Source organism: Protopterus annectens, chromosome 3.part1, assembly GCF_019279795.1.
Source record: "Protopterus annectens isolate FY-2018-M chromosome 3.part1, PAN1.0, whole genome shotgun sequence".
Classification (NCBI taxonomy): Eukaryota; Metazoa; Chordata; order Ceratodontiformes; family Protopteridae; genus Protopterus; species Protopterus annectens.
Window position 1 is genome coordinate 1,636,830,074 of NC_056732.1, and position 16,151 is coordinate 1,636,846,224.

Below are 16,151 nucleotides of genomic sequence, written 5' to 3' on the forward strand. Positions count from 1 at the left end.
CAGGAAATCCTTCTATATCCTCAATAAGAAGATGAGATCCCTCATAAAATCCTCCAAAGCTAGTTATGAAAATCATTTGCGATAGTTATGAAAATAAAATTGCCAAAGATTCCAAAAACAACCACAAGGCATTCTATAGTTATGTCAAGAACTTAAATGGCAATGCTTAGATATGCTCTGAGCTACAACAGAATGGCATTAAATATACTGATCCCAAGGATATTGCCAATATCCTGGCAGATAGATTTAGTGTCAACTTCACCCCCCTCCCCCCTAAAGGGCCCATCTCAATACCAAAAGAGTGTCAAATGCCGGTAATCACGGCTACACAGGTAGAAACCGCACTCTCCAAAGCTAAGAATACAGCATCTATGGAACCAGATGACATCCTGGGCTGTGTATGTACTCATGAAGAACCACATAGGTGGTAGTACATTAATCACCGAAAGTGGGATGAGAGACTTAGGGGCACAGGTGGACAGTGGTCTCACCTTCAATAACGACATCGCCACAACAGTCAGGAAATCCTTCTATGTGGCACACCTCATCACTAAGGGCTTTTCATCCAGAAAAAAGGAGGGCATTGTCCCACTGTACTCATCCCTCATTAGACCCATTATAGAGTACAGCGCTCCATTTGGTATGTACCTCACAAGACATCTGCAACAGCTGGAAAGGCCACAGAAATACCTCACTAAACGAATTACAGGCCTAAAGCAGATGCCCTATGCTGACCTCCTAGAAAGACTCCAGCTATACTCTGTGGCATATCGTCTACTCAGAGGCAATCTCTGGTTAACATGCAAGGCCATGTGAAACCCTGAGCTTTTGGACATGCTCCACTTAAAGAAATCCCAATCCCTCAGAGCCACATGCTCCAGGGATCTAAACCTTGTCATCACAATGAACAAAACATGCTGGAGGGATGGGTTCCTGACCCAGAGACTCCCCAGACTCTGGAATAGACTGCCCATACATGTCAAGCAGAGCGCCTTGGCCCTCTTCAAAAGGAACCTTGACAATTAGATGGGAGATAGGAAATTCACCCCAGGGATCACATCAGTCGTCCTGCTAGACAGGGGTCCAGGGAAGTAAATACTGAGGGAAGAAATATCCAGGGAATTGTTATGGCTGGGCTTGTATAGGCCCTAGGGCCGATAGCCTAGTACCAACCTATGAACCTATGAACCTATAATAGGGAAACTGGCTAGGCTTAATTGGTCTGCAAGATCAGCTAGCTTAGTACTTACCTACGAACCTATTTTACTGTACTTGCTTAATCCAGTTTGCATACTTACAATTAATTTTAAAAGCACGTATAATGTTATTATTCCTGTATGTTTATTGCCATTATTTCCCCTGCTCAGCACACACATACCCACCCACAAATAAAGAAATAAAACACATATTTGTTTTTTCTTAATGGCAATTCACATATCACCAGATGATAAAAATGTTTAAATAGCACATTGTGTACATATTTTTATTTATGTTCATGCTATATGTCTTCTTCTTTTTCTTCTTCTTCTTCCAGCTTTTCCCGGTTAGGGGTCACCACAGCGGATCACCTATCTGGTCATGATTGGCAGTGGAGTTTTACGGTGTTGAGTTGCCAGCCCGGCTCCCAACCTTCCACAGAAGGCACACACATGCACACACTCACAACTAGGGCCAATTTAGAGTGTCCAATCCACCTACCTACTGCATGTCTTTGGGATGTGGGAGGAAACCGGAGCAGCCGGAGGAAACCAACATGATCACAGGGAGGACATGCAGACTCCGCACAGAAGGCACCCCAGCCGAGAATCGAACCGGAGAACCTCTTGCTGTCAAGCGGCAACACTAACCGCTGCACCACCGTGGCCGCATGTTCATGCTATATGTATTTACCCAAATCCTATTTGCAATATAAACTTGCCAGCAAGTCAAACAAACTAATATAAAATCCTGTCTCAGCTATAGTTATGCTAAAGAAAAAAGTAAAAGAAAAAGAAATTTTGTCTACAGACACTACATGCACTAAAACTAAATATTCCCTCAGATTCAATAATCTCTGTGCAGGAATAGTGCTATTCCTGCACGGAGTGAAACGTGTCTGTGTCTGCACAGCCCTAATAGCAGCACGCCTTGCATAGTCATGAAGGCATGCTACTGATAATTGATAAGGGCTGTATTGACATAAACAGTGAACGACAGTAGGGGGCGTGTTCTAGCACTGCTTGCACAGTTAACACACCCCCTGCACTCAGAAAGTGTCACAAGGCACTTTCAAAAAGTAATGTGGCATAATATTAGAAAATTTCTCTAACATTATGCCAGTATTTCAGTGTCTGTGGACACTGAAATGAAATAAATGAGTATTTCAGTGTCCGCAGACATTGAAATACATAGGGGAGCAGGAAAGCAATGCAGGGGGTTTGTTCTGTGACACACCCCCTGCATTGTAAAAGTGTAGTACGACACCTTGCAACCTGTTAAAGCAGGAAATGTGGACAAAGGCACAAATAATGGGGGGACAAAGGCTTAAAAATAGCAACTCTTCATAAATATTGCTCTTACAAACTTAGAAAGTTGATAGAAAACAGGTTAACCATTAGCATGAATTTCAGAAGGATAAAAGTCTGAAAGTCAAATGTATGCCATTATTTCCTGACTGCAGTCCATGTGAACAAAGGCACAAATAATGGGGGGACAAAGCCCTAAAAATAGGGACACTTCATAAATATTGCTCTTAGAAACTTAGAAAGTTGATAGAAAACAGGTTATGCATTAGCATAAACTTCCAAGAATAGAAGTATGAAAGTCAAATGTATGCCATTATTCCCTGACTGCAGTCCTCAATGACTTGTCAGAAAACCACAATACTCACTATATAATATAATAATATGATAATTATTTTTTACCATATTAGGGAATGTTTAAGCGCAGCTGAGTGGGTGTGTGCATTATGGCCCTCTGCTTAGCATTGCTTAAACATCCCATAGGAGATAAATTAAAATATACAGCTGAACTTCCTAAACTGCGATAGTGTAGTGATTAGACTCCTGGCTTTGCATGCATCCATTTACAGTTCGAGTACCAAGACAGATGAGTTATTTTTATATGGGAAAGCAGTGTTAAAATATTTTTTCAACTTAAATTATGTAATAAATGTTTTTTGTCAGCCAGGGTAGTGTAGCTGATATAAATGGAAGTGTGAGTGCAAATAACATGTGACACCACCCATGTATACACAAGTGCCCCATACAGTATAGTCACACCCCTTGCTAATGTAATGAAAGCACATAGAGGGATGTCATGTAAAGTAAAATATATACACTGAATAAATGAAGTCATCATTCTGATATTTTCTAAAAATGGAAAGTGAGCAATGGTTAGCAATGCTCAGCTATGCTTACCAGATTTAAGCATCACTTAGACATGAATGCTAAGCAGCAGGTAGCTCAGCTAAGTGGATTTGCACACTGTTAAGCAGTGCTCAGCAATTACCCCTTTAAGCACTGTTCAACTCAGCTTAGTGGATTTGTGCACTACTTAGTTGAGCTTGACAAGTTCAAAATGGTCCAATGAAGGCAAAGGGTGGGAATATTGCCTTATTTAATTGACACAGGTGGGAATACAGCCAAAATCTGTTATAGTTCATCTGTGAAGGTACTATGGCTGGTGTAGGTGAATGAGTGCACTTTCGGTGCAACATTGGAGCATTCAGGAGTCCAGGGTCATGCCTGGACTCCTTGTAGAAAACAATGAGGAGAGACTGCTGCAGGGCCAGTACCAGGGCTCACAATATAAAGTGGAGGCCTGGGACCATCTCATACATGATCTCACCGGTGCTACTGGCATCCCTCAGACCAGTGAGCAGGTATGGCACCACTATGCTGACCTACAGTGGAGGAAGGGGGTGCTCTTGGCCCAGTGGATCCAAGATGCATGGCAATGGAATGCTCCAGTAGTGAGTAAGTATCACTCTCAAGTAGTTTGCAGCAAATACTAGCCTGAGAATGTGATAGACAGGTATGCATAATGTTTGTTTTTCTCCCCTACAGATGCAGCAGAGAGGGACAGTAACATAGAAGCCCAAGCCGACAGACTGCTGAGGCTGCACTGACAGGCTGGTGAGTACAAATCTATTTTGCAGAATATTGTTCAAATAGCTAAGAAGGAGTACATTGTTTACTGCTAGTAGGTATACTGCTACTGTGTGAACTGAATAAATAAAAAAGTTTGACTGACTAATATTGATGTGCAATAAAGATCCCTACAAAAAACTGTTGTGTTTATTCTGGTATGTTGCTGTAGACATATAGAATGTATACAGGTTCTTCACAGCAAATATGGCTGTGACAGCATACATTAACTGAGGTTGTTCTGTGAACCAGCTGTTAAGAAAAACTGTAGATGGTGAAGCTGTAAAAAAGATATAACTGAAATGTGAAATATATACTGCACTAAGTTCTGAACCCTGATTAGTAATGTGTAAAGTTTCAAAGTGTGTTCCATCCAGCATTGCCTTGTGTTAACCTTTGCTTTCCAGACTGTAATAATCCAAATGATTAATGCATAGTACAATAACTATCTGTCATGCATGCATCACAGGATTACAGGTTCAGACTGTCTAACGAAGAGACTATTAGGCAGAAACCAGTGAAACAAGAAACAGCAGTTCCCCAGTAGCTCAGTGTGATGCAAAATAGCTTAGTTGTTAATTTTGCACACCCAGACACAGTTCAAATCTAGAAAGTGGTACTAAGATGTGTGCATATCTACACACAAGGAATCAGGAATAAATGTAAAAACAGTCAGGTAGTGTTAACATATATTTTCTCCACAGGTTTAACAGGTAAGGAAATGTTGGTAGTAGCTGTATGAAGGGTATACTAATAAACTGTATAGAACTGTTCAACTCTCACACCACATGCCAGCAAATGACAGCAGGATAGGTACATACAACATGAACTCTTACCGATACATCTCTCAAGTGTCACACCATCAAGGCTGGTGGTCACTGCTGCCAATAACCCTGGTCACAGATAGGAAACCAGTTGAAGTATGCCAGTAGCACACTTACATAACATCAGTACAGGGTACCTCTCCTGTGCCAGATATGTAACCCTGACATGTACGAGTCCTCTCTAGTCATGTACCCAGAGTTGTCACAGTTTGCCCCATACCATTCCAGGCTGACAGTTTAATAGGAATGTTTGTGCTACATAAGCTATGGGCCATAGGCAGATGTAAAATAAGGGCAGACCCATAGAGTATTGAGCAGTACTGTTGTGGAAAATAGAATCATAAACAGTTGTTAATGGACTTCTTGTCTCTCCCCCCACCCTTCATCTGGACCAATACTATAATTCATATACTACGAGTATGTTTTTCTTTAAACTAAACCTAATGTTTGATTGATTGCATGTTAACATACCTTGTTCAAATACCATTAATGGTGGCCTGTTGCCATCAGTGTTACTGGCATGCTGTTACAATGCATACTGTTGTTCCATTTGTGCATGTGTTTGTTTTGCTATGCAACTGTTTCAAATCTGTTTTATGGAGTTAATTGGAATACCCATGAATGCTGTTATAACTAATCTTAAAATGTGTTGTTCATGACTAACCAACATATTTTTTAAAACCTCAACACCATAGGAAATTTGGGAAGGCAGATCCTGGTAGATCCACCTATCCCACCTCATCTGGCCATGGCACCAGGCCCCAGCACATCTGGGACCCAACCCGGGACTTCCTTGTCTGCTGGTCCTGCACCACCTTTGGGTGGAACCGCCTCAGGGGGCGGGGTCCATACCCCACCTCCTGGGAGTAGGCGCAGACAGGAGCCTGTCACCTGCAGTCAGTTCTAGGGTTTGGTATGCAGCGCCAACCAAGCAGATTTGGGTGGACAACTGCACCAGATTGAGGGCTGCCTGGCACACCTTGAGGGGCAGGCTGTGCCTCCTGTCCAGCCCCAGCACAGCCACCTTCAGGGCTGTAAAGAAGCAGTGGTGATTGACTTTGGGTGGGGAGCTCAGTCCCACTGTATCCATTTGGGGGCTCATGGGCTTTGGATTCTCAACCACTCTCACTGTCAAAGGTGTTTAACCCCCTTGTGTGTCATATACCACCCCGTTTGCTATCTTGTGTGTCTTGTCTGTCTACAAATGATACCTATCCTGCCAAACCTACCTCCCAAAACATACCTACAGCCCTTTCCCAACATGCCACTCTCATCTTAAAAAAAGGGGCATCTATCCCGCAAAAAAAAACAAAACATTGCCATATATAGCTGTACATTTCGCTCCCATGTAAAGTGAAACTAATCAATCAACCCACAGATTACTCTGTAAATGTCTGTTGCAAACACCCCTCCCTGTGGGGTGTGAGGCTGTAAATTCCAAATTCTACACATTTAATTCACGACTGTTGCTGCTGAAGAAATGTAGAGCTATGGTACTTCCCTACACCCATCTTGCAAATCCTTAGATGCTTTTCATAATGTTTTGCACTCTGCTTGCCCCATTTCACCACTTTCCTATCACCCTTTTTTCTTTTCTTTAAAAAAAATTAGTGTGGTGTAAGTGGGAGTAAATGGTGTTAAGCAAAGCTAAGAGGTCTTAACCATCTGTTAGCAATGCTTAGCTCTGCACAAAACCACGCAAACCCACTTACAACTGATTAACAGTGCCTTAATCACTCTGTCTCCATCAGATCTTGTTATGCCTGGCAACAAAATAATTAGCTCTGCCAAGTCTCAAACCCAGGATGCTGTGCACTACAATCACAGCAATGTACCACTACACTATCTGAGCTGTGGAAATTGCCAGTGCTTTTACAAACATATCAGTCAATCTGGTCATTTGACATTAATGAAAAAAGTAATCACTTCTAAGTCTGGAATCCAGGACCCTATGCAAAAATAATGACAGCAACATACCTCTACACCATCTAAGCTGTAGGAGTTTGTAATGATTTTACAAACATACCATGCACAGCAGTCATTCACAATAAGGAGGAATTATATATCCTTAGTACTGTTATATACATATATATGTATATATAGATACCGGTATCTCTCTCTCTCTTTCTCTCTCTCTCTCTCTCTCTCTATATATATATATATATATATGTAAGTATATATTTATATATATATATATATATATATATATATATATATATATATATATATATGTGTGTGTATTTATACATACGGAGATATGTAGACAGATAATTAACCTGTTACTGCAACACATCTGAAAAAAGCCCATTTGGGCAAACAATAGTGACATCTTTGAAATATAGCTGTCATATGTATATAAGTCTGCTACAGTGGCATGGTGTGCTTTAACATTAAATGCCAGATAGATTCCAAGTCTGAAACACAAATGAATGTCATTATTTACTGATGGCAATGCTCACATCCTCCCAGTGATTTCTCAGAAACCCACATCTGTTGTGGCCAACAAACAAAACATATCAGCCACACATCAGGACAGTCTCTAGACATCTGGAGAGTGGAGAGGTATGACCGCAGTCATGTAACAGATTGGAAAAACCCATGATGGCTACCAACCACGTCACCCAGCACCTTCTGAATCACAGTAAGACCAACACGACACTAACCCAAAGCAGCTCTGGGCAATTACCCATATATATATATATATATATATATATAGATATAGATATATATATATATATATATATATATATATATATATACAAAAATATCATAGACTACAGGGATGGAACTGTAGGGAAAAGCAGATAGTGGTGCATAAATGTCCACCCATAACCATTTGTAGCACAGTCACAGCAACATACCAGTACCTCAAATGAACTCTAGAGTAGAATGATTGCTTGAACAAACATATCCTGATTCCCAGTCACACACTACACTGACATATACTGGCCCAACTCACAGTGTACTGGGAATCCTGAGGTGTTACAGGACATTTCTCAGTCTGCTCCTACAAACATACACATCTGATAGACCACCAGCAGCTGTAGCAGCATGCACAGTCAGATATAAAAAGGATCGGTGACACTCATATCTGCTACTTTCCCTACTCAGCCAAACAAACATCTATACACAACACTGCTACACAATCTTGGCAGTCACTTCACAATGGCCAGACATACATAACTCCCATATGTACAGATTTCCACAGAATGTCCATGGTGTGAGACCATATTCATGGCCAATGCCGCATAAAACTTCCAGGAGTCTGCTAAGTCAATGAGATTATACCTTGAGTGCAGTCACTAAATAATGATATCACATACCTCTGACTCTCTTACTGCAATACATCTGGACAAAGCATGAGATACTTGGGGGACAGGGGGTCGGAAAGAGGAACATATCTCGTATAATGGTATTACAAACTAAACAGTTGCCAGTGTCACAAGCTTTGTTGTAACATAACATCCCTGAAGGACAATGGATGTCAACAATTACTGACTACAATCCTCACATTATCCTACTTCTTCCACAAAAACAGACATTGTCTGAGGAACAGACCAAACATAACAGGCAAACCTCTGGGCGGTCTGTGGACATCAGGACAGTGGAGTGGTAGGTCAGAGACATATCACTGTCAGACATCAAGTCACGCAGAAAATGCATGTCCAGACCAACCCTGTTAAACTAGCAACCCTCTATGTGTATAACAGGGGTCAATTTTAATTAAACGAAAGCGGAATCCATCGAATATGAATCCATCGATACATAAACATTGAAACACGGAAACATCGAACGCACTTGAATAGTGAAATCGGAAATGTCGAATTGTCATAGTTGGCCCATCTGTGGTATAGCTCCGTAAGGTAAGTGTGCAATAGTTACGGACCTTAGGGTTAGGGTGCGGGTTAAAGTAAGTGCATAGATAGGTAATGTATGTAAGGTTTAGTGTAGGGTATTGTTAATTGTATGTGTGTGGAATATTTACTTTGTGTGGGTATAGTTCTGTAGGGTAAGTGTGTGGTAGTTACGGACCTTAGGGTTAGGGAGGGGTTAAGGGTAGTGCATAGATAGTTGTATATGTGGGGTTCAGTGTAGGGTTACAAGTGGGGTTTTGGTGTTTTAATTTAGGGTTAATAGTAGGGTTTTGGTTAGTGTATATATGTATTTTTTGTTGTGTTTGCTTAGATAGTATGTTATGGCCGGTGGGGTTGGCCGACTATTGCGGTTTCGATGTTTAAATTTCATGGTTTTGTGTGTTCGACGCAATCGCGTTTCGCTGTTTATGTGTTGACAGATTTGTATTCAACAAATTCCGCTTTCGTTTAATTAAAGTAGACCCGTATAACAGCACTACTGACTTACAGTCTGTACCCAATTCTGGAGCTTTGTTCCCCATGTTGTTGGCCTGAGTTCACATGTCCTCGCCTGAGAAGTATTCCCACCTACTATCTGTGAAGCTGTAGCCCCCACACCTCCATAATGTCCTCCACACAGGCAAGGAAAAGAGGCAAGGCACACATGAAGGCCATAATTATAGCACTGTGTTGCTATGGCATTGGGAAATGGAAAGACAACACAGCTGCTCTGGATGCAAGTAGCAAGTAGGAGACACTAAATGGTGCGCAGGCCATCACCTGCTCATGAGCAGTACCTACAAAAGGCAAGCTGCTGCCTATGCAACACAGGTCACAACCCATCTCCACAAAGACAGACTGCGACTACACAAACCTAAACATTTGCATTGTTGTGAGGAAACTCCTGAGCACTATAACAGGTATGTCAATCATGTAAGCTTGTAATGGAATGCAGAAGGGGGGATGCAATGATGTCAAATGGGACATTAAACACTACGCCACAACAAGACCTGCTGGACTCACATGCTGCTGTCCAGCACCTATGGCCATTTCCACTTGTCATGCCTGCACTGACATGGAGCACATCTCTGGCACCTAAGTCAACCCAGCAAAGGTCAGCTTATGTATGACTACTAATGGAGTCTCTATTGTCCAATACTGAGTGTGTCACTGGTAGATCATCTACCTGGGATGTTGTAATTATTCATATGTCATCTGTGAATGCTACTCTGACACATATGCTTGTCTTACAAATGTAAAAGATGTACATAGGGTATGTTCATACTACACGACAGGTGCAGATGGTGTGTGTTGAACTGTATGTGATATACTGAGCCCATACCTGACAATTGTCCAACGTTTTACAGACTGACCACATGTCTGCCTCCTATGTGTAGTGTCTGGCACATCACTGGCAACCCATTAAAGACTGAAGTCATAACAAATTAGCATACATGTGATTCTCAGATGTCATATCCTGCAATGTACACTTGTGAATGTGACACTGTCTTTGCTGGGAACTAAGTGTGTTTCAGCTAGATTCATAAAGTGGCACTATGTACTGGCCTTTGCCCACCACTGATGTGTGCCTTTTTACAGATGTCTTGCTCTAACAGGAGCTAGGTGTCTCACCATGAAGCCCATGTCAATACAAGCATACCTTGTCCTGTAGGATGCTGACATTGTGCAATCACTGACACCTGCTTTCTAGCTGTGGAGAGCACACCAACCTTGCTAGATCACTCATCCCACCATACATTTAGACCCCAAATGGAGCTCAGCAAAGCCACAAGAGGTGGAGTGTTGAACATTAGCATACACATACACACCTCCAGGCTGGCCAAACAGTATGATGCATGGTTGACAGCCTGAGTGCAGTTAACAGTTGACAAAACACCTACTCAAATCATAGCTAGCTACAGGCCTCCAACCATGACTATGGACACTCACCACACCTATTGGGACCTGCTGGAATCAGGATTCAATAGTCTGCCCTGCTCCCGGGTAACTTCAAATGCCCAAACATAGTGTGCATGACCTATGCTACTTGAACATGTACACACACAGATTCCTCAACTTTGTCAATGGCAATGCAGTGGATCAGCCTGTCAACACTCCTACAGCAGGTGGAAATCTCATGTACTTGGTTCTAACCAACATGAGTAGCCACTGTAGCACTCCTACAGTACCATCCACCTTGGTAATATCTGACCACATAGCCATCACTGTTCAAGTCACCATTTCTCCTGCCCCCCCCCTTTTACAGTGTCATATAGAATGAACTGTACAGAAATGACTGTAAATCCCCTCAGAGCAGATAAAAGTAGCTATACAGCCAGTGTCCCATTTGTTGGAACTAACAGCCGTGTCCAGCCTCACACCACAACACTATGTGGGCACCTACATAGCTGTATGGACTCAGCAATACCTGACAGGACAACATCATCTCCCACAAGGTTTGGTAAATGCCTGTGCTAGACAGCAGCAATAAACAAATATCATAATTGGTGGAAACAATTGCTGGGCGGGCCAAGAAGGAACAGTTGCCTCATTGTAAGCAATGTCACCTTGGTCTGCACAAGCAACTAAGAGATCAGGTGATGTACCCTAAGGCTGTCTTTGAGTGCAAATTGGACACATCCACCAAGGCAAATCATTAGGGCTTCCACACGTGTCTGCAATTCCAGAAGCAACATACAAATCTGCTTTGTATTGGTGGTCAATAACACCACATGCACATATGGCATAGATATAGGCAACCGGCTGCAGACAGGTGAAGTGTAAACACCACCCCCCCCTGTCCCCTCCAGTGGTACACATGTACATGTACAGCACCTGCCCCCTTCCCTTATCATTAGGAAGCAGTTCCATAATGCCACTCAAATGCAACACACAGAGGTCTCCATAGGCATGATACCATCCCTGGCTGCATCCCACATGAACACAGGCATGGGCTGTCAGATCCATTCCACACTGTAGTCAATCACAGCCTGAGGACCGGTGTCATCCCATCTGCACAGAGGACAGCCACTGTCATCCCTATACACAAAGGTGGAGAAATTCACCAACCCATCCAATATTATGCACATCAGCCTAACTAGCCTTCTCTGCAAGGGCATGGATGGCAATATCAAGGACATTATGAACAAGGACAGCTGCAAAATCAAAATGACTGGGCACACACACCATGGTATTGTCAAAGGGAGATCAGGCCTGTTAAACCTGATCGACCTCTCTGCAGTGGTCAACATACACAGGGATGAGGGGAATATGGTGAACAATGTCTACCTTCACCTAGCCCAATTCTCTCACACTAATCCCCAGGTGGACAGGAGACATACACATATACAGCTAGGCACCAAGCTGTAGGTTACAAGATGGGTAGCCAACTGGCCCATTGATAGCTCCTTCTCAATCATAGTAGTAGAACCTATCTCTAATAGTAGATTCATCCACAATTGTGTACCCCAAGGATTGGTCTGGGGGCCTCTACTGTTTGAGATATATGTATCTGAGGTACAGGACAAAAGCAGTGGTTGTGGCTGGCCAGGTGTACAGATGCTTGCAAGCTGCCCACTGTCATACATTCCCCTACTGATGTGATCATCACCCAAGAGGCACTCACCAAATTACTGACTGGTTCAAGAAGCATTACTGCACACAGAATACCAGGGGAGGCATCATTCTCCCTGCTATGGCAGATGTCATGCACACTAAGTATGACAGTAATAATGTACTGAGCATGCAATCAGGTGTGAGGCAACTTGTGCACTGAGGTTGGTAGCAACCTGGCAGTTTCCCACAGTGTGAGCACTATTGTATGGAAGGCCGTCTACTTGGCCCACCTCACAAATATGGGTATGTCATAGGTAGGCCATAGGTAGATGTAAAGTGAGGGCAGACCTCCACAGTATTGAGCAATACTGTTGTGAAAATAGAAGCCTATGAAGTTGTTAATGTACTTTTCTTGTCTCCCACGCCCCTCATGTGCATCACTAATTATTAGTCATATAGTACGGGTATGTTTTTACCAAACCTAATGTTGGGACATGTGTTCCATTATTGTTCATATAATTAATTGGTTGCATGTTAACATACCTTGTTCAAATACCATTGTTGGTGACCTGTTGCCATCATTGTTACTGGCATGCTGTCACAATGCTTATTTTTGTTTAGTTATGCATGTGTTCTGTTTGCTATGCAACTGTTTCACATCTGTTGTTTTGGGTTAATTTGAACACCCATGCATGCCTTTAAAAGTAATCTTGAAATGTTTTGTTCATGACTAAGCAATATATCTTGGAAAACCTCAACACCATAGCATGTTTGGGAAGGCCGATCCCAGCAGATCCACCTGTCCCACCCCATCTGGCCATGGCACTGGGCCCCAACACGTCTGGGACCCACCCCGGAACTAAATCTTCTGCAGGCCCTGTACCACCTCAGTGCGGGCATGGAGATGAGCCCGTCATCTGCTATCAGTTATGGGGTATGGTGTGCAGTGTCATCTGGTCTGAGTTGGCTGGCCAGCAGCACAGATGGAGGGCTGCCTGGCACACCTTGAGGAGCAGGCTACCCCTCCTGTCCAGCTCCCAGCACAGCCACCATCAGGGCTGTAAAGGTGCAGTCCTAACTATCTGCGGGAGGGGATGTCAGTCCCACTCTGTCTATATGGAGGCTTATGGGCCCCTGATTCCCGAACACCCTCCCTGCCCAAAGTGTTTAGCCGTCACGTGTGTCATACACCACCCCTGTCTGCTGTCTTGTATGCCACCCTACCCAACCTACATCCCCAGACATACTTACAATCCTTCCCCAACACCTCACTCTCACCTTAACAAAGAAAAAAGGGCATCTGTCCCCATAAATATTATCATCCCATACATAGCTGTCCATTTCCCACAGGTGTCAACTGGACACATGTAATCTGGTCCAACTGGCTTGACAACACATTTCTGTTGTCCTCACCCCTCTCTCTGGGGTTTGAGTGTCCAAATTCACCTCCAAATTCCGTACAAATGCACAGCTGCTGCTGTATTACCAATGGACAGCTATGGACCTTCTCTACACCTGTTCTGCACATCCCTAGCTACCTTTCATATTGTTTTTACCTCTGCATGCCCCATTCTCACCACTTTCATATAACTCCTTTTTCTTTTCCTTTAAAGGGATTAGAGTGGGTGTAAGAGGGAGTAAGCAGGAGTAAGTGAGTTTGCGCGATGCTAAGTGAAGCCTAAATGGATTAAGCATCTATATAGTTAACTGTATGTAGGCATCGCTTAGCGTCACACAAACCCACTTAATGCTGCTTAAAACTGCTTTAATTACTCTGTCTTCATCAGCCACTGTTCTGCCTAGCAACAAAATAATCAGCCCTGCCAAGCTCGGCCCCAGGATCCCGTACACTATAGTCAGAGCAATGTACCACTACACCATTTGAACTGTAGGAATTTCTGATGCTTTCTCAAACATTTCTAGCTCTTTTGTAGTTCACTGTTTAAAATCCGCGTTTGCACGGCTTTGCGCAGTCGTGCGCATAGTGCAGCGCTGGTTAAACAAGGTTAAACTTTTTCTGGCTCCGCCAAGTCTGCTCTTCAAATTTTCCCTTAAGGAAGCTCTACTCTTAGTATAACCAGACTACTCACTGTATTATAAGCCTAGCACTTGTTCTCAATACTTCTCTACTAAGTAAGCACTCTCATACTAAGTAAAGCACTACATCTACTTACCACCCCTGTGAATATCCACTTCCCTTAAAGGTATACCACTCCCTTTATACTGTTCTAGCATGTCGAGTGGTAGATTACTGGCATCGTCTCCAGTTCAGCTGGTCAATCTGGGTATCTTGAGACAATGCTACAATTGTCTCATGTACACAGACAACCTCTCCTCCTCCCAACAAACACAAATACATGTGAGAGATGCAACTATATAGCCAAACTGGAGGCTGAACTCTCTCAACTCAGGGCTGGCATGACCAGACAGGAGGAGATGGCAACCACACACACAACAATCCCAGTCCCACATAGACCTACCACAACTGCAAACCAAACACATAAAAACACAAAGACATACTCGGAGGCTCTAATAAAAAACTTACCAAAACAACATAGGCTCCCAAAGCAGACATCGAAAAATCCACCACCTCAAAAGAAAACACATGCAACACATACTTCAATAAATCAGTGTGTCGACCAATCGCAGCCCTTAAGGCCAAACACCTTGCCTGATACACTAGTAATAGGTGACTCCATAGTCAGACACACTGATGTCCCACTGACCAGGCTGAACAAGGAGAAGGTGACTGTGAGCTGTCTATCGGGAGCTAGGATCCGCCACATAACACACGCACTCAGGTCACTCCAAAGCAAGTACAAATATGACTCCATCATTGTCCATGCTGGTGTGAATGACCTGAGACATACCTCCCTGGACTACATGAAAAGAGACATAGAGGAGCTCTCCGATTATGTAGCCCAGGCTGGTATGACCCTGACCCTGAGCAGCATCTTGCCCTCACCAAGAATGATACCACAATACAAAGACAAGATGATCAGCCTTAACAATTGGCTCAAGTACTGTCATTCAAAGGGGATCCAATGTCTGTCTGCCTGGGATGATATGTTGGACAAGCCACGCTGCTTTGCAAGGGATGGCTTAGACCTGTCACCACTGGGCTTCCGGATATTGGCTAAGGCTCTTGCCACCCCCATAGTGCCTTTTTTAGGCAAGGCTCAAAAGACAAACCCACCTCCTTAGAAAAAAAAATGGAAAAAAACTAAGGGTAATGCTGCTCAATGCCAGAAGTCTAAATCTCAAGATGTAGGCACTTGATGCACTCCTCAGCATGGAGAACATCGACGTCTGTGCAGTAACTGAAACCTGGTTCAAGGCTCCTGAGAGCACCCCAGCGCTACCAGGCTATACCTCGTATCATGCTTTTCGCCCCAAAACCGGGCGAACCACAAAGGGATGGGGAGTGTCCATATTCATAAAGGGCACCCACACCTCCAGGTTAGTAGCAACACATGAAGCATCAGAGACCATACAGGTGCAACTAACCATAGGCAAAACTGCTATACAACTGGTAGCATGTTACAGACCACCCTCCCAATCTCAAGAACCCCACTCAGCCTTCCTGAAGACATTGGAGGATATGAATGTATCACAAAATACCATCATACTGGGAGACTTCAACTACCCAAACATAGATTGGGTACATTATTCTAGCCCTAATACCCTAGCCCAAAGGTTCCTGGAATTCATAAATTCAAATGCACTGGAACAACTAGTCACCTCTCCCACTAGGGGAGATAATATACTAGACCTGATCATCACAAACATGG